This window comes from Anomaloglossus baeobatrachus, chromosome 10 (assembly GCF_048569485.1).
Source record: "Anomaloglossus baeobatrachus isolate aAnoBae1 chromosome 10, aAnoBae1.hap1, whole genome shotgun sequence".
Lineage (NCBI taxonomy): Eukaryota > Metazoa > Chordata > Amphibia > Anura > Aromobatidae > Anomaloglossus > Anomaloglossus baeobatrachus.
This window is the reverse complement of record NC_134362.1, coordinates 112785772-112804219: the sequence shown is the minus strand read 5'-3', so window position 1 is coordinate 112804219 and position 18448 is coordinate 112785772. Positions and strand designations below refer to the sequence as shown.

The 18448-nt window shown below is 45.1% G+C and overlaps 1 protein-coding gene across 2 annotated transcripts in view; it reads left to right on the top strand.

Annotated features, from left to right (window-relative positions):
* LOC142254514 (uncharacterized) overlaps positions 1-17597 on the top strand; it is a 161431-nt gene extending 143834 nt beyond the window's left edge. Inside the window, exons 3-4 of one of the 2 annotated variants that reach the window (XR_012727239.1) lie at positions 10829-11250; positions 16078-17597. The gene's annotated coding sequence lies outside the window, so the exon portion shown is untranslated. The remainder of the gene's footprint in view (positions 1-10828; positions 11251-16077) is intronic. The other variant, XR_012727240.1, reaches the window with a different exon arrangement.
* Positions 17598-18448: the final 851 nt, after the last annotated feature.

Genomic DNA, 18448 nt, shown 5'->3' with positions numbered 1-18448 from the left:
TGTTTTTTGCAGACCGCAAAAATGGATCGGTCGTGTTAATGTAGCCTTATTCTGATCTGCCATTTATAAACAGCAGGCAGAAATAAGTGAATAGCGCCCCCCAGCATCAGAAAATCTCCGGGGTTTCAGGGCTAGCTGAGACCCTGGAGATCATGATTCACGACGGTTTTTCCGGTCCCTGCTCACGTGATCACAGGTATACACCGTACACCGATGATCACGTTACAGTAAATGACAGCGCCGGTAAAAAATTATTTATCTCCCATCTGGCATGAACAAACATGATAAATCTCCTCCTCGGTCCCCTCCGATCCCACGGTGTCGCCAAAGTGCCCCCCCTGATGCCCTCCCAGAAATCCAAGATGGCCGCGCACACAGCAGCGCGCTGGCCGCATTCACCCTACTCCTCTGATTTCTGTCGCATGTGCCATGACACATGCGACAGAAAGCTCCTCCCCAGGCCCTGCCAGGTCACCCCCTATAACCCCACCGGTGTTCCCCGGTGTCCCACGGTACCTGTGCAGCGTTGATCCCCCGCGGCCCTCTCCTTCACAATAGACGCTGCCGCATGCACAGGGCGGCTGTCAGCTCAGCTTCCTGTGTTCAGACATAGTGAGTGGTGGTTATGCATCTGTAAGCTAAATGGGCGGCACGGTGGCTCAGTGGTTAGCACTACAGTCTTGCAGCGCTGAGGTCCTGGGTTCAATTCTCACCAAGGACACCATCTGCAAGGAGTTTGTATGTTCTCCCCGTGTTTGCGTGGGTTTTCTCTGGGTACTCCGGTTTCCCCCCACACTCCAAAGACATACAGCGCTATGGAATTAATAACGCTATATAAATGAATAAATTATTATTATTACTGCAATGCCCTGCTCATGAGGTAAGGAACATAATTGATCAGGAGAGCTATACTACATTTCCAAATGGAGGGATTTGCTTTTATAGTTGCCCTGCTGAATGACTACCAAACATGAGAGTCCATTATACGCCACAAGAAAACACATCTAAATAGCGAGCTCTGTTGTTAAGTATTCATTCAGCTGGATAACTGGACTTAAAGGGGTATTCCATCTCCAAGATCCTATCCCCAATATATAGTAGGTGGAATAGCAATAATATCAGCAAATACCAATATTTGGAAATGTAGAATAGTTCTCCTGATTAGGCATGCCCTTACCTCATGAGCAGGGCATTGCAGCTTTGGTAGCAACCATTACGACATGGACTCTGCTGCTGTGGACCCGGGGAGAGTGAGTGCAGATTCATTGCACCCACACTCCTCACATGAAGGGTCTGCACTCCTAGAAAATGGGGGATACGTTCCCTGAGTGTCTCCCCCCCATATTCTAGACGGTCCAGAGTCGTCGTGGGACCCCTTTATTTTTTTTCTTACAATAAATTGGTGAAAGAGGGAATGTTTTGGGGACTGTTTTTTCAAATAAATTTCTTTTGTCGATTTTTTTTTTTTGTTAGTACTGACAGTTTATGATGTTGGGTATCTAATAGACGCCATGACATCACAAACTGCTGGGCTTGATGTCAGGTGACCTTACAGCTAGTATCAACCCGATTTATTACCCCGTTTGCCACTGCACCAGGGCACGGGATGAGCTGGGGTGAAGCGCCAGGATTGGCGCATCTAGTGGATGCGCCACGTCTGGGGTGCCTGCGGCCTGCTATTTTTAAGCTGTGAAGGCCCAATAACTATGGACCTTCCCACCCTGAGAATACCAGACCACAGCTGTCCGCTTTACCTTGGCTGGTGATCCAATTTGGGGGGGACCCTACTTTTTTTGTGTAATTATTAATATTTATAAAATAATTATAAAAAAAGAGCCTGGGGGGACCTCCACATTGGATCCCCAACCACCGTAAAGCTGCCAGCTGTGGTTTTCAGGCTACAGCCGTCTGCTTTACCCTAGCTGGCTATCAAAAATGGGGGGACCCAACGTCATTTTTTTTTAACTATTTTTTAAATAGAAAAAATGAATGGGCTTCCCTGTATTTTGATTGCCAACCAAGGTAACGGCAGGCAGATGAGGGTGGCAACCCATAGCTGTCTGCTTTATCTGCGCTGAGAATCAAAAATACCGCGGAGCGCTACGTCATTTTTTTTAAAGATTTATTTTTACAGCACTGTGATGTCCAGCAATCAAAATACAGGGAAGCCCATTTTGTTTTTAGTTATTTAAATAAATAATTAAAAAAAATATATATGGGCTCCCGCTGCATTTTTTGTATTGCTAGCTAAGGGTAATCCAAGCAGCTACTGGCTGCTATCCTCCACTGCTTGGTGTTACCTTCACTAGCAATGGAAAATCCAGGGAAGCATTTTTTATTTTTTTTGCCAAAAAACTACAAAAAAAGGACGTGAGCTTCGCCATATTTTTGTATGCTAGCCAGGTATAGCAGGCAGGTGCTGGAAGAGTTGGATACAGCGCCAGAAGATGGCGCTTCTATGAAAGTGCCATTTTCTGAGGCGGCTGCAGACTGCAATTCGCAGCAGTGGGGCCCAGAAAGCTCAGGCCAACCTGTGCTGCGGATTCCAATCCCCAGCTGCCTAGTTGTACCTGGCTGGACACAAAAATGGGGCGAAGCCTACATCATTTGTTTTCTAATTATTTAATGAAAAAATTATTTCATAAAAAAAGGGCTTCCCTTTATTTTTGATTCCCAGCCGGGTACAAATAGGCAACTGGGGGTTGGGGGCAGCCGTACCTGCCTGCTGTACCTGGCTAGCATACAAAAATATGGCGAAGCCCACATAATTTTTTCAGGGGGCAAAAACTTCTGCATACAGTCCTGGATGGAGTATGCTGAGCCTTGTAGTTCTGCAGCTGCTGTCTGTCTGTATGGAGAAGAGCAGACAGCAGCTGCAGAACTACAAGGCTCAGCATACTCCATCCAGGACTGTATGCAGAAGTTTTTTGCCCACCAAAAAAATTACGTGGGCTTCGCCATATTTTTGTATGCTAGCCAGGTACAGCAGGCAGCCACGGGCTGCCTCCAACCCCCAGTTGCCTATTTGTACCCGGCTGGGAACCAAAAATATAGGGAAGCCCGTTTTTTTTAATTATTTCACTTATTTCATGAAATAATTAAAAAAAAAATGACGTGAGCTTCGCTCCATTTTTGTGTCCAGCCGGGTACACTTAGGCAGCTGGGGATTGGAATCCGCAGCACAGGTTAGCCCGAGGTTTCTGGGCGCCTCTGCTGTGAATTGCAGTCCGCAGCCGCCCCAGAAAATGGCGCTCTCATAGAAGCGCCATCATCTGGCGCTGTATCCAACTCTTCCAACAGCCCTGGAGCCGGGTGGCTTGTTTGGTAATCATGAGTTAATACTGGCTTTGTTTTACTAGCTAGTATTAAGCCAGAGATTCTTAATGTCAGGCACGTTTGACCCGGCCATTAAGAATCTCCAATAAAGGGTTAAAAAAAAGACACCACACAGAGAAAAAATACTTTAATAGAAATAAATACACAGACACATTAGAGACTCCATCTTTATTACCCCCTGTCAGCCCTCCACGATCCATGGTCTTCTGTCTTTCTCGTTCAACAAATGCAGCTCTGATCCATCACTGCTGCATGGGGGAAGACGCTGCTTCCCATGCAGAAATCACTCCGTGAAGGCTGCACGGAAAGCAGCGTGCAGCCTTCACGGAGTGAGAGATCAGTGCTGCTGGCAGTGACAGACGCGTTACCATAGCAACAGGGTTCCGATCATGTGATTCCCGGAGCCGCGGTTAGCGGTGACGTCACCGCTGACTGCGTTGCTATGGCAACGGTGATCTCCGTTAATGACCGGCTGTGTCAGCCGGTCCCTAACGGAATGGGGAGTCGACCATGTGCTACAGCATGTCGCCGGTACACGGCGATACACAAATGTGCACCGTGTACCGGAGAGATGCACTCGCAGGTCCTACATGACGCGTCATAGTCATGTGACCAGTCTGTAGCCAATGAGATAATAGCCACGGGACTGGTCACATGGCTATTTTGACGTCACGATAGGTCCTGCATCACTGCTGGCAGTGCCGGTCACCGGGAGGATTCAGCGATCATCGGATGGAATAGCGGCAGGAGACAGAGTGCAGGAGGGATCGTGGGGATCGGTACGTGTTATGGCAATGTTTATTAACTGTATATGTACATTTATAATGCGTTTTTATGTGTTTGTGATTGCCTCCCATTATAGCCTATTGGTTTGAGTTCGGTTCGTCGAACGTTCGACGAACCGAACTCGAACGAGACCTCCGTTCGGCGAACCGAGCTCGAGCCGAACCACGGCCAGTTCGCTCATCTCTAGTGTTGAGTAGGGTGTCCCTGGAAAAATGCAGGTTTGTGAGGAAAGTGCAGGCGTAGACATGATGTTGCCTTCATCCAACGTTGGTGCTATTGATATCTGAGAGAGCTGTACATATGCACTTGTTTCCCCTTCCAAACCAACTGACGACCTACCAAGCAAACTGCCTGTTGTGGTTACAGTGGTGGAAGTTGTGCGTGGAAAACCAGGTGTGACAGCTGTCCCCACAGTCCTAGAAGATGAAGAGCGCGCGGATGCACTGGAAGGGGCAGGCGGTGGATGATTCGCTCCGCTAGGCCGCATTGCAGCACGGTGAGCTTCCCACTGGGACATATGATATTTATTCATGTGACGATTCATGGAAGAAGTTGTCAAACTGCTGAGGTTTTGCCCTCTACTAACAGAATCACGATAAATTTTACATATCACATGATTTGGGCGATCTTTTGCTATGCAAATAGCCAATGGGTAATTTCAATATTCAACAGTTATAGCAAATTTCAAAATGGCAACTCTCTCAGTGCAAAAAATTTTTTTTAAAAATTTAAAAATTAACCTTTAATATTACCACTAAAAATGGTCAGATGACCATAGACAAACAACACTAAAAGATAGGTTTAACCCCTCCTGTCTCTTAGGGGATATATGTAAACCAAGTTGAGTTTCAACCTCAATAGTAGATTGGACCCATCTCACCACTTCATGGGTACCTTTAAAGTCTACTGGTAATGATAATAATAAATTTAATAAATTGGATTCATCTCACCAAATTTATACAGGTGCCGCTCATCACAAAAAATGGGGTCCAATTTATTCCATAATGGAGCCCTTAGGAAATTGAATTTATCTCACCAAATTAAAAAGGTGCCACTCTTCATAAGGATATTGGGGTCCAATTCATTCCACAATGGAACCCTTAAGAGTGTTTTCTCCCAACGCGTTTCATTCAATATTCACTCTTCAGGGGAGTCAGAAATCCATCTCAGGTCTCATTCAATTTGTACCTGTGAGCAGTCAGCCTAGACCCATCAAGGAGTCATAGATGCAGCGGACCCAATCTTAGTCCCAAGATACATGGACCAGATACCACGTGGCAGGAGCGGCCGTAACTCTCGCTCTCTCCTGGTCCATGTATCTTGGGACTAAGATTGGGTCCGCTGCATCTATGACTCCTTGATGGGTCTAGGCTGACTGCTCACAGGTACAAATTGAATGAGACCTGAGATGGATTTCTGACTCCCCTGAAGAGTGAATATTGAATGAAACGCGTCGGGAGAAAACATTCTTAAGGGTTCCATTGTGGAATGAATTGGACCCCGATATCCTTATGAAGAGTGGCACCTTTTTAATTTGGTGAGATAAATCCAATTTCCTAAGGGCTCCATTATGGAATAAATTGGACCCCATTTTTTGTGATGAGCGGCACCTGTATAAATTTGGTGAGATGAATCCAATTTATTAAATTTATTATTATCATTACCAGTAGACTTTAAAGGTACCCATGAAGTGGTGAGATGGGTCCAATCTACTATTGAGGTTGAAACTCAACTTGGTTTACATATATCCCCTAAGAGACAGGAGGGGTTAAACCTATCTTTTAGTGTTGTTTGTCTATGGTCATCTGACCATTTTTAGTGGAAATATTAAAGGTTAATTTTTAAATTTTTAAAAAAAATTTTTTGCACTGAGAGAGTTGCCATTTTGAAATTTGCTATAACTGTCGATCTTTAGCTATGTCAAAAAAGGACCAAGCTAGGCAAGGCTTAGAGGGCATGTGACCTGCTGATCCACCCCGACTAGTGCTCAGAGGCAGAGTGGTGGCTGAGGATGCAGTTGTAGACGTGCTACCAGTACTCCTCCTCTGTACAGGAAGGCACAAGGTAACTTCGTCGTCAGTTGCATCCTCCTCCACCGCCTGTGTTGACCTCCTCGAGTGCCTGACTGTGGGTTGACAGTAGGTGGGATCTAGAACTTCCTCATCAAGCGTTGTGTTTGCACTACCCTCACCCTCAGACCGAGCCTCTTCCTGCCCTGAACGAATATTTAAGTTGTCATCCCAATCTGGTATCTGCGTCTCATCGTCATCAGTATGTTCCTCATTGTCTATTACAACAGGTATTAGAGTTTGTGACTAAGGGTCAACATTATGCTCAGAAACTTGGTCCTCACAGCCTGAATCAGAGTCACAAAGGTTCTGGGCATCACTGCAGACCATTTCCTGGTCTGTGCTCACTGTAGCTTGGGAGCAGACCTCTGATTCCCAGGCTATAGTGTGACCGAACAGCTCTGCAGACTCCGCCATCTCAATTCCACCATACTGTGCAGGGCGGATGGAGACTTGAGAGTTGGGAGAAAGCAAGTGTGATTGGGATGACAACTCAGAGGACTGGTGTTTTTTGGATGCGGTAGTTGAGGTGGCGGAGAGGGCATTTGTTGGACCACTTGAGATCCATTCAAGCATTTGCTTTTTTTGGCCATCATCTACCTTTGTTCCAGTTGTTCGTGTCCGTAAAAAAGGGAGCACATCGGATTGTCCACGGTAAGTAGTAGACATCATACTTTTCCTGGAAGATGGCCTATCTTCAGTAGATGTTAATGGAGCTTTGCCACCTTCCCCACGGACAAACCCTTTTATTCCTTTTCCAACACGCCTCTTCCCCTTTCCACCAGCATCTGTCATTTTGCCACTCAATTTGACTGCGACAAGATTGTGCACTTAAAATGTGGTAGTAAAAATTGAGAGGTGGTGTAGATTGCAGCCGTGGTCTAGCTTTATTAACAGCAGAATAAACAACAATAACTATCCCTGACAATGCAACTACGGCTCTTAAACTGGCAGCATAGTTTGCTATTAGAATGGTTTAGTAACAATGAGTTTGAGTGTGCAATGCAGTGGTGCTGCAAATAGCTTTGCACCAGTGGGACAATAATGAAGTCCAATAGCCACTTTTAGGATGCCACTAAGTTTCCTCAGTGTTTGCTAGTGCAATGGCTTAGTAACAATGAGTTTGAGTGTGCAATGCAGAGGTGCCGCAAATATCTTTGCACCAGAGGGAAAATAATGAAGTCCAACAGCCACTTTTTGGATGCCACTAAGTTTCCTCAGTGTTTGCTAGTATAATAGCTTAGTAAAAATGAGTTTGAGTGTGCAATGCAGTGCTGCTGCAAATAGCTTGGCACCAGTGGGGCACAAATGGAGTACAACAGCCACTTTTAGGATGCCACTAAGTTTCCTCAGTGTTTGCTAGTATAATGTTGATCTCCCTAAGGTCAACAATGCTTGCTTAAGTAGTCTTTTACTAGGCATTACCCCCACTAGCCAGATTCCTACTCCACACTGATGAGGGGCAAATACCCCGAAACGGCTGTCTGTGGATGGATACCATGTTTGGTATAGGTGGTCTCCTTGACTGGAGACTGCCCTTCCCGTGGTTGTTCCTTCCCAGTGAAAGACCTGGCTAGTTTCCTGGCAGCGTTGAGAAACACGTGATGGTGTCTCCGCGGCTTTCTTATTTGCATACTTCCCAGGGGGCATTGCTCTAGAATCACTGCGTTGAGAAACATGTGATGGTGTCTCCGCAGTGGATATATTGATCTCCCTAAGGTCAACAATGCTTGCTTTGCTAGTATAATGGCTTAGTAAAAATGAGTTTGAGTGTGCAATGCAAAGGTGCTGCAAATATCTTTGCACCAGTGGGACAATAATGAAGTCCAATAGCCACTTTTAGGACGCCACTAAGGTTCCTCAGTGTTTGCTAGTATAATGGCTTAGTAACAATGAGTTTGAGTGTGCAATGCAAAGGTGCTGTAAATATCTTTGCACCAGTGGGACAATAATGAAGTCCAACAGCCACTTTTAGGATGCCACTAAGTTTCCTCAGTGTTTGCTAGTATAATAGTGATATAGAAGGGTTAAATGGGTTGGGTTGTCGTGCGCAGACACGTGAGAAGGAGCCTAGATCCACGCTTTGATGGCCCATTCCAAGTCCAGCTGACCACATTCACCTCAGTGAAACTTGAGGGAAAGCCCACCTGGATCCACGCCAGTCACTGTAAAAAGGTCACTCCACCGGCAGAATGACAGTTTTGCTAATTATCCTGCTAGGTGTAGCAGGGTTGCTGCGCCAAACAAAGACACTGAGCGAACTTTTAACTACGGACTGGGATAATAAACTCATTCGCCACCATATTTCTCTTACTGAGGACATGGAAGGAGAAAAGCCAAAAGACTGTTGGATCTGCACACACAGTTTTATTTTCTTCAAAGACTATGCCTTATTTAGCCTTACCTCTGGAACCACAGGAGGTGTTGATATCAGACTGTATCTACAATGAAACCTGGACTCTATCGATATTCTGGTGAAAAGATGTATTTGCCACCTTGACTATAGCTGGAAAGGTCACTAATCCCTGGTTCCAGCTAAATATCACACAGCCTAGGGGACAGTCGTGGTGGATGGAATACAATCCGGACATTGAGGGTGTAGTTACCAAAGTAAAGACTAAGATCCCTCATTCAGGCCCCATTACCTACGATGGATTATGGTTCAGTCTTCAATATAATGATGTTGCTATCTGTGGAAAGGACAATGATTGTTTCCGTGTGTTTGTGTCTATGTGTGTATCTACATACATAGTCACCAGTTTTTGTCTGTTCTCCTATTATACGTATATATGTATATATATGGATGATTCCAGCAAAGACTCCTGGTGGGGAAATACATTTTCTTTTATATTTTTTTTTTGGACATTTTTCTTGGACATTTTCTTTTATGAATCCAGCTAATTGGTTTAAGGGCATAGCAGGTTGGATTTCTGGCATTATACAAACCTGTATGCAAATATTGTTATTCTGTCTATTGCTTTATATAGCTGTAAAAGCATTGATATATGCGTTAGCTAAACTATTGAATAATGTATGTTCTAAGAGTTTCAGTATTGAACCCTCTGTAGTTTACTACGGACCCCAAATGGCCTCTGCTGACCGGGAGTAGGTGTCCACACTGAGGGTGGATGGGTGAAGTCTTAGGAAGACCCCTCATGGGTACTAGGCCCATGAGCCAGCAGCTCCTGTTTGGACGCCTACTGACCCTGTAGTGAAGGTTATACCATTTACAAAAGGAGGAAATTGATATAGAAGGGTTAAATGGTTTCTCTATTTCTTTATTAAAGATATTTTATTTCATTAGTAAGTAGTTCATAGTCAGAGCCTTCGGAATAAGAGACAAGATCAAGGATTATTATTGTTTCTAAATGTTCTTCTTATCTTCTTCTTATCTCATATGCATGACTCTACATTTCTGTTTTGCTGAAACTTAAAGGTCATATGAGCAACTTGTAAATTTCCAGCTAGAAGCTTTATTTGCAATATCACATTGATCTGTAAATGGTATAAATAAACTGTACGTTAAATAAACAGAAGAATTGATCATGCTCACATGAATGATGCAGGTCTTTTTCTCCGAGCGCTTGCTCTTGATTAGGTCTGAAGAGGCCTAATTCAGAGGACCTCACTGGTGATCCCATAAGCTGACTTGTGACAAAACAGAACAGCTACAACAGTTTTTGGCGCCCAACGTGGGGCCGTGGCCAACCAGCCTATTCGGAAGAAGTTTTGGGGACTCTTGAGACAGTGAAATTTCAGCTGCAGCAAGGTGAGAAGCTTTATTCTTACACTTCATTTCACTCTCTCTGATTTCCCGAATATTCTGGGTAAGGCTGTACACACGGTTCAAGAACTCTGGCATCACCAGTGAGTATTGTTTTTTCATGCATGTCTGAATGAGAGTTGAAATATAGAGTAATAAGATAATGTGTTGTCCGTCCATTAACTGATTGCATAGAGTGCATAGCACGGAATTTGGGACAGTCTCTGTATAATTGCATTTGCTGTGTTTTGTGTTTTGCTTTGGCCATCTTTGCATCTTTGATGGGCAATACACTGGTCTAGGGATATGTGTTCATAAGTGGTTCCATATTAATGCCTAGATAAAGTAGGCAGGCAATAGGTTGTTGTATATTGATGAGAAGCCTCTGAATAGCAAAGTGATGAGAAATTGAGATAAGAGACTTGGTGAAATAATATGTATGTGTAACGCCTGGTCCCACCAGACCCCGGGGGGGTAGCTCTCCCTCACATCTGCCCAGTCCCAGCATGGCTCCCACATGCACTCCTGCCCCCACTCCCAGGCAGAGAAGGCCTTCCACTTACCGGCCCCAGGGCTCTGCAGACGTTGCTCTCACTCCAAGGCCTGCTGCAGTTTCCTCCTCACACAGAATTGCTGTAGGTGATTCTAGGCTGCGTGCGAGGCCACGCCCCCTTTCTTAAAGTGGCATGCCCCAAATCCTGGAAGTGATCTCAGAGGTCACCTGCTGCCTAATAGGTATTTTAGTTCACTTACCCCGGCAGCAGGCGCCCGAGCAACGCCTCTATTAGTGCATTGCCAGTGTCCTTATCTGTCTATGCTATTGTTTATGATCCGTACATTTGTTACCTGATTCTAATCCTGTGTCTCACCGTAGTGCCATCTGTACCGTACCGGCTGTGGACGTCACCACCCATTCCTACCGTGGACGTCACCGTGCCATACCTGCCGTGGACACTATCTGTACCGTACCGGCTGTGGACGTCACCACCCATTCCTACCGTGGACGTCACCGTGCCATACCTGCCGTGGACACTATCTGTACCGTACCGGCTGTGGACGTCACCTGCTGTGAAACATCTCCGGTGTCACTTCCGTGTTCCGCCTGCCGCGGACATCGTACCCGAGCCACGCCTGGCTGTACAGAGACTCCTACCTCCGGTCCCTGGCTGCCGTGCATTTAGGCCTTCTGGGGAGGCGCCGCACAGTCCCTGTATAGGGGTTCTCTGCTGGCCGTCTTCTCAGGGGAGTCCGGTGCACGGTCCAGTGGGTCCACCTCCGGACGTTCGCCGCTCCTCGGTGAGCGTAACAGTATGTATAAGTCTAATGGTTATAGGTCATACTGTGGACTGTGAAAAGATGTTCCGGTTATGAAATGTCACAGGGCATAGCCATATAGAGTATTTGAGTGGATACCTGACATATGTATTTTTTTCCCATCAGTGTCAAGAGCGGTTTAGATAATTTTATTTGCATGTGAGGTTAACTGATCCTTGGAAGGTGTATTGTTACATATGCTTCTGGAATCAATGAATGAGTAGGACAAGTGGTCCTGGGATCTGTCCTTATAGTGAGATATTGTGTGTTTCTTCCCCTCCAAATGGGGATGAAGGTTTTATAGCAAAGTAGAATATTAGTGCTGTGAAGGTATATAAGTAGTCTCAATTTTCTGCTAGGATTGTGTATTATACCAGTGGGTATTAGGGATGTTTTGGGAAAACTGAATCTGGATCTGGACAAAGAATTCTTTTTGAGATAACACTCTTGCTAAACAAACTGTGCGCTACTGACATTCTTTTGGGAGGGGTCAAGTGAACAGCTGCGCGATTTTCTGCCCTCTGTGAGAAGTCAGCTCTGTTAATTGTATTGGTTTAACTCTAGTTTACGTTCGTTGCTGGAATACTTTGAAAAGGACCAGCATGAAGTACCCAACTGCACATCAGGTCTAAGTGGGTTAGAGAGCCGTGTGGCCTTCCCACTTACATGGAGGTGGTCTAGCAGGTGAGAGGACTATCACACCTGGTCCTTCCTGCTTTAGTCATCTGGTCTATTGGGTGAGAGAGGTTTTTTAACCCTTCCCAATACGCCCTACAAGTGTAGCAGGTGAGAGTGAATGCTGATTGAGCCTTCTTGCTACCACTTGAGAGCCCATTCTGACTTGCCAGGAGACGTGTGGCCTGTTAACAAGGTTCAGGGACACTGAGAGGGCATTTGCAGAAAGGTGGGCTGTGTGGGAATAAGTTGAAGCCATGGGCAACTTGTTCAGTGTGCAGTGTGGGGCTCCAGCAGGATCCAAAACAGCCAAACAGATAGTGCAAGAAAGGAAAGTCAAGGAAGCAGTGAAAAATGTCAGACCAATACTCAGAAAGGCAGACATGCCAGAGTGTGGGTGTTTGGATGTTGAGAAATGGCACAGATTCAGGGAAGAGGTGCAGCATTGTGGATGTAAAGAAATAACAGTGGGATGTATTATTATATTATTGTTATGTAAAGTGTATTATAAATGTTTTAATGCACCAAGAGCAAAAACTGTGACTGCTACCGCCCCCCCCTTCACATAAGCAGAAACCCAGACCAGATGAATGGACTTGTAAACATTGTAGTCAGAAAAACCCAGACTGGAGAAGTACTTGTGCTACGTGTAATGTTACTCGCCCTAAGCAGATTGCACTAAATCCTGTTCGAACCAGATCACATGTGATGACAGAGGACGCTGACACTGAGACAGAGGTAGTGAAGGAATTGAGTTTGGGGAGGAAGCTGGACATTACTCTGATGGTGAGGAAAGAAAACAGTTATCTGACCCTGAAGACCAACCTTTCCCTCTTTCCCTGACTGACGTAATACAGCAGGAAGGGGAGAGTATAGAGACGTACTTTTGGAGGTTACAGCTGAAGTGGGCAGACGTGGGGTACAAAGTCAGAACCTCCCTTAATGACAAAATACTGATGAGTATATTCATTAACGGTATGAATAAGGTTTTACAAAAAGCAGTACAGACAGCCAGACCTGAGTGGAGAAATATCGACCCAACAGACCTTCTGCAAGTAGCTAAGGGGGTTGAACTGACAAAATGCAAGCGACCAGTTATGTATGCTAGAGCACAAGGAAGACAGTGGAAGCAGAAAGGGAGGGCACCAGGTGACCTAGCGACCGTACAGTGCTGGAATTGTGGACAGAATGGACATTACGCCAGACAGTGCAAAAACCCCAAATAGGAGAGGGAGCAGACTGACTCTCCTCCTTCCTTCCCTCCTCCTTTGCCTCTGGCCTAGGAAACTGGTGACCATGAAGGGACTGGAGGGATTGGTGTTTGAAATTCCCTTGATAAAACAGTATCCCTTAAGCCCAGCCAAATCAATGGCCCTGACCAGAGAATATGTGCAAGCAGGGGCTCTAGTACAAAGGTCCTCCCCCTGTAACACTCCCTTGTATCCAATCAAGAAAAAAAGGGCCCAAAGGTTCCCCTGACACGTACAGAATGGTGCATGATTTGAGAGCTGTCAATGCTGTCACTGAGAGTGTAACACCAATTGTTCCAAACCCACATACCTTACTGTCACAAATCCCAGGGACCTCCAAATGTTTTACAGTAATTGATTTGGCAAATGCATTTTTCTCTGTGCCTCTACACCCTGACTGTCAGTATCTTTTTGCCTTCACACATGAGGGGAAACAGTACATGTGGACAGTCCTCCCGCAAGGAGGAATGAATTCACCTACCATTTATTCTACAGCTATGGAAGGAATTCTGGAGCAGTGGCAACCGCCTCATCCACAGGTTACGCTATTGCAGTACGTGGATGACCTTTTGCTCTGCTGTCCAGACCAGACGTCCTGCAAGGAAGCCACAATTTCTTTGCTGTGTTTTCTGGCAGAGAATGGTTGCAAAGTTTCACGTGAAAAATTACAGTACTGTAAGCAAAAGGTAACATTTTTGGGTCACTGTATCTCTGAAGGTACGAGACACCTGACTGAGGAGAGAAAACAAGCAGTCCAAAGTCTCTCCTTACCCAGGTCCCACCGGCAACTGCGCACCTTTTTGGGCTTACTGTCATACTGCAGGCCTTGGATAAGGTCTGCCTCGCAAATGATGCAACCCCTCTATGATTGTCTGTCATCTGACCCCTTTGACCTCACTCAGGAAGCTATTGACTCCTTTCATTCCCTTAAACTACTCATTGTATCTGCCCCGGCCCTGGGTATTCCAAATTACGATCAACCATTTTTCTTGTTTTGCACAGAACAGGGAGGGCATGCGACAGCCGTCCTCACACAGCAACATGGTGACAAACAAAGACCAATAGCTTACTACTCAGCGCGATTGGACCCAGTTGTCAGAGGGTCACCCACATGTGTCCGTGCTGTAGCGGCTGCTGCAGTACTGCTAGGGAAAGCTTGCTAGATCACATTGACATTTCCCTTAACAATTTACTCCCCGCATGACATCCATGCTATACTTGTGCAAGTCCAACCAAAACACCTGTCTATGGCCAGACAGCTCAGACTTGAATGTGCCCTTCTGATTCCTGAGTATGTCACCCTCAAGAGGTGCAATGTTCTGAATCCAGCCACCCTTTTAGCAGTAGATTCAGAAAAGGGGGAATTGGTGGCAAGTGAGGATGAATACTTTGACATGACGCACGAGCATGGCTGCATAGAGCTGATGAGTCAGGAGACTGCAGGTTTTCCATGTCTATGATACACCTATTACTAATGCAGATTTTGAGTTTTTTGTAGATGGCTCCAGATACCACCTTGATGGGAGATTCTACACTGGATATGCAGTAGTATCCTCGCATGAGGTAATCCGAGCTGAACCACTCCCGCCGCACATGTCCGCGCAGGAGGCGGAGCTAACCGCGCTCATTGAGGCGTGTAGAGCGGGTCAGGTAGGAAAATTAATGTTTATTCAGACTCAAATTATGGATTTGGGATCTGTCATGATTTTGGCCCTATCTGGAGAAGTAGAGCTTTTCTTACGTCAGCTGGTAAGCCTATTAAAAATGCAGAATTGGTAAAACGGTTAATGGAGGCACTAATGTTACCAGTCCAGGCTGGCATCATTAAGGTGAAAGCACACACAAAAGGTGACTCACTGGAGGTAGCGGGCAATAGAAGGGCGGATGCAGCTGCGAAAGCAGCGGCAAAGAGGCCTAGGGATCAGAGGATAGTGGCAGGGAGCCAGCAAGTCCCAGCCACAGTAAGTCTGGATGTCCTGAAATCCCTCCAGCATCAGGCTGCCCAAACAGAGAAGGAACACTGGGGAAAATGGGAGCTGGGCTGAACTCAAATGGAGTATGGGAAAGTAAGGATAGGTTGTGTTTACCAAGGTCCCTGTTCCCTATGATGGCACAAACAACACATGGCCCCACTCACGCCTCAAAAAGTCACATGTGTAACCAGGTGAATGCCTTCTGGATCGCTCCTGGCTTCAGTTACGTAGCCTCCAAACATGTACAATCCTGCATTATCTGCGCACAACACAACCCAGGTAAAACAGTAAAAGTCCCTAAGAAAGCAACACCCAGACCGCTCTACCGTGTCAACGACTGCAAATAGACTACATACAACTACCCAAGTTAGGAGTGTATGGATACGTCCTGGTATGTGTAGATCTCTTCTCAGGATGGGTTGAGGCCTATCCAGTAAAATGTGCAAATGCTAAAACAACTGCAGAAAAACTGATGAAGGAACTAGTCTGTCGGTATGGCATCCCAGAAGCCATAGAAAGTGACAGGGGTACACACTTCACTGGAGAAATAATGAGGGACATTATGCAGGCCCTGGGAATAGAGCAGGCATTCCATACCCCTTATCATCCACAGAGCAGTGGAAAAGTAGAGAGATTAAACGGGACACTTAAACTAAAAATTCAAAAGGCCATGGCAGACACAGGAAAGAATTGGGTAGAGTGCGTATCCCTGGCACTCTTTTCAGTCAGACACACTCCATATAGAAAGACAGGCTTGTCTCCTTTTGAAGTCCTTTTTGGTAGTGCCCCAAAAACAGGTCTCTACTTTCCACAAGTGTTACAGATGCAACACGGCACTTTGACAGCCTATGTCCAGGCCTTACAGGAAAGACTTAATGTGGTGCATAAACATGTCTTTTCATCCATTCCAGATCCCAATGCAAGTGCAGATGTGCATCAGCTGAATCCAGGTGATTGGGTGGTCGTGCGCAGACACGTGAGAAGGAGCCTAGATCCACGCTTTGATGGCCCATTCCAAGTCCAGCTGACCACATCCACCTCAGTGAAACTTGAGGGAAAGCCCACCTGGATCCAACGCCAGTCACTGTAAAAAGGTCACTCCACCGGCAGAATGACAGTTTTGCTAATTATCCTGCTAGGTGTAGCAGGGTTGCTGCGCCAAACAAAGACACTGAGCGAACTTTTAACTACAGACTGGGATAAAAAACTCATTCGCCACCATATTTCTCTTACTGAGGACATGGAAGGAGAAAAGCCAAAAGACTGTTGGATCTGCACACACAGTTTTATTTTCTTCAAAGACTATGCCTTATTTAGCCTTACCTCTGGAACCACAGGAGGTGTTGATATCAGACTGTATCTACAATGAAACCTGGACTCTATCGATATTCTGGTGAAAAGATGTATTTGCCACCTTGACTATAGCTGGAAAGGTCACTAATCCCTGGTTCCAGCTAAATATCACACAGCCTAGGGGACAGTCGTGGTGGATGGAATACAATCCGGACATTGAGGGTGTAGTTACCAAAGTAAAGACTAAGATCCCTCATTCAGGCCCCATTACCTACGATGGATTATGGTTCAGTCTTCAATATAATGATGTTGCTATCTGTGGAAAGGACAATGATTGTTTCCGTGTGTTTGTGTCTATGTGTGTATCTACATACATAGTCACCAGTTTTTGTCTGTTCTCCTATTATACGTATATATGTATATATATGGATGATTCCAGCAAAGACTCCTGGTGGGGAAATACATTTTCTTTTATATTTTTTTTTTGGACATTTTTCTTGGACATTTTCTTTTATGAATCCAGCTAATTGGTTTAAGGGCATAGCATTTTGGATTTCTGGCATTATACAAACCTGTATGCAAATATTGTTATTCTGTCTATTGCTTTATATAGCTGTAAAAGCATTGATATATGCGTTAGCTAAACTATTGAATAATGTATGTTCTAAGAGTTTCAGTATTGAACCCTCTGTAGTTTACTACGGACCCCAAATGGCCTCTGCTGACCGGGAGTAGGTGTCCACACTGAGGGTGGATGGGTGAAGTCTTAGGAAGACTCCTCATGGGTACTAGGCCCATGAGCCAGCAGCTCCTGTTTGGACGCCTACTGACCCTGTAGTGAAGGTTATACCATTTACAAAAGGAGGAAATTGATATAGAAGGGTTAAATGGTTTCTCTATTTCTTTATTAAAGATATTTTATTTCATTAGTAAGTAGTTCATAGTCAGAGCCTTCGGAATAAGAGACAAGATCAAGGATTATTATTGTTTCTAAATGTTCTTCTTATCTTCTTCTTATCTCATATGCATGACTCTACATTTCTGTTTTGCTGAAGCTTAAAGGTCATATGAGCAACTTGTAAATTTCCAGCTAGAAGCTTTATTTGCAATATCACATTGATCTGTAAATGGTATAAATAAACTGTACGTTAAATAAACAGAAGAATTGATCATGCTCACATGAATGATGCAGGTCTTTTTCTCCGAGCGCTCGCTCTTGATTAGGTCTGAAGAGGCCTAATTCAGAGGACCTCACTGGTGATCCCATAAGCTGACTTGTGACAAAACAGAACAGCTACAACAATAGCTTAGTAAAAATGAGTTTGAGTGTGCAATGCAGTGGTGCTGCAAATAGCTTTGTGCTAGTGGGACAATAATGAAGTCCAACAGCCACTTTTAGGATGCCACTAACTTTCCTCAGTGTTTGCTAGTATAATGGCTTAGTAAACATGAGTTTGAGTGTGCAATGCAGAGGTGCCGCAAATAGCTTTGCACCAGTGGGACAATAATGAAGTCCAACAGCCATTTTTAGGATGCCACTAAGTTTCCTCAGTGTTTGCTAGTATAATGGCTTAGTAAAAATGAGTTTGAGTGTGCAATGCAAAGGTGCTGCAAATATCTTTGCACCAGTGGGACAATAATGAAGTCCAGCAGCCACTTTTAGGATGCCACTAAGTTTCCTCAGTGTTTGCTAGTATAATAGCTTAGTAAAAATGAGTTTGAGTGTGCAATGCAGTGGTGCTGCAAATAGCTTGGCACCAGCGGGGCACAAATGGAGTACAACAACCACTTTTAGGATGCCACTAAGTTTCCTCAGTGTTTGCTAGTATAATGGCTTAGTAACAATGAGTTTGAGTGTGCAATGCAGTGGTGCTGCAAATATCTTTTCACCAGTGGGACAATAATGAAGTCCAACAGCCACTTTTAGGATGCCACTAAGTTTCCTCAGTGTTTGCTAGTATAATAGCTTAGTAAAAATGAGTTTGAGTG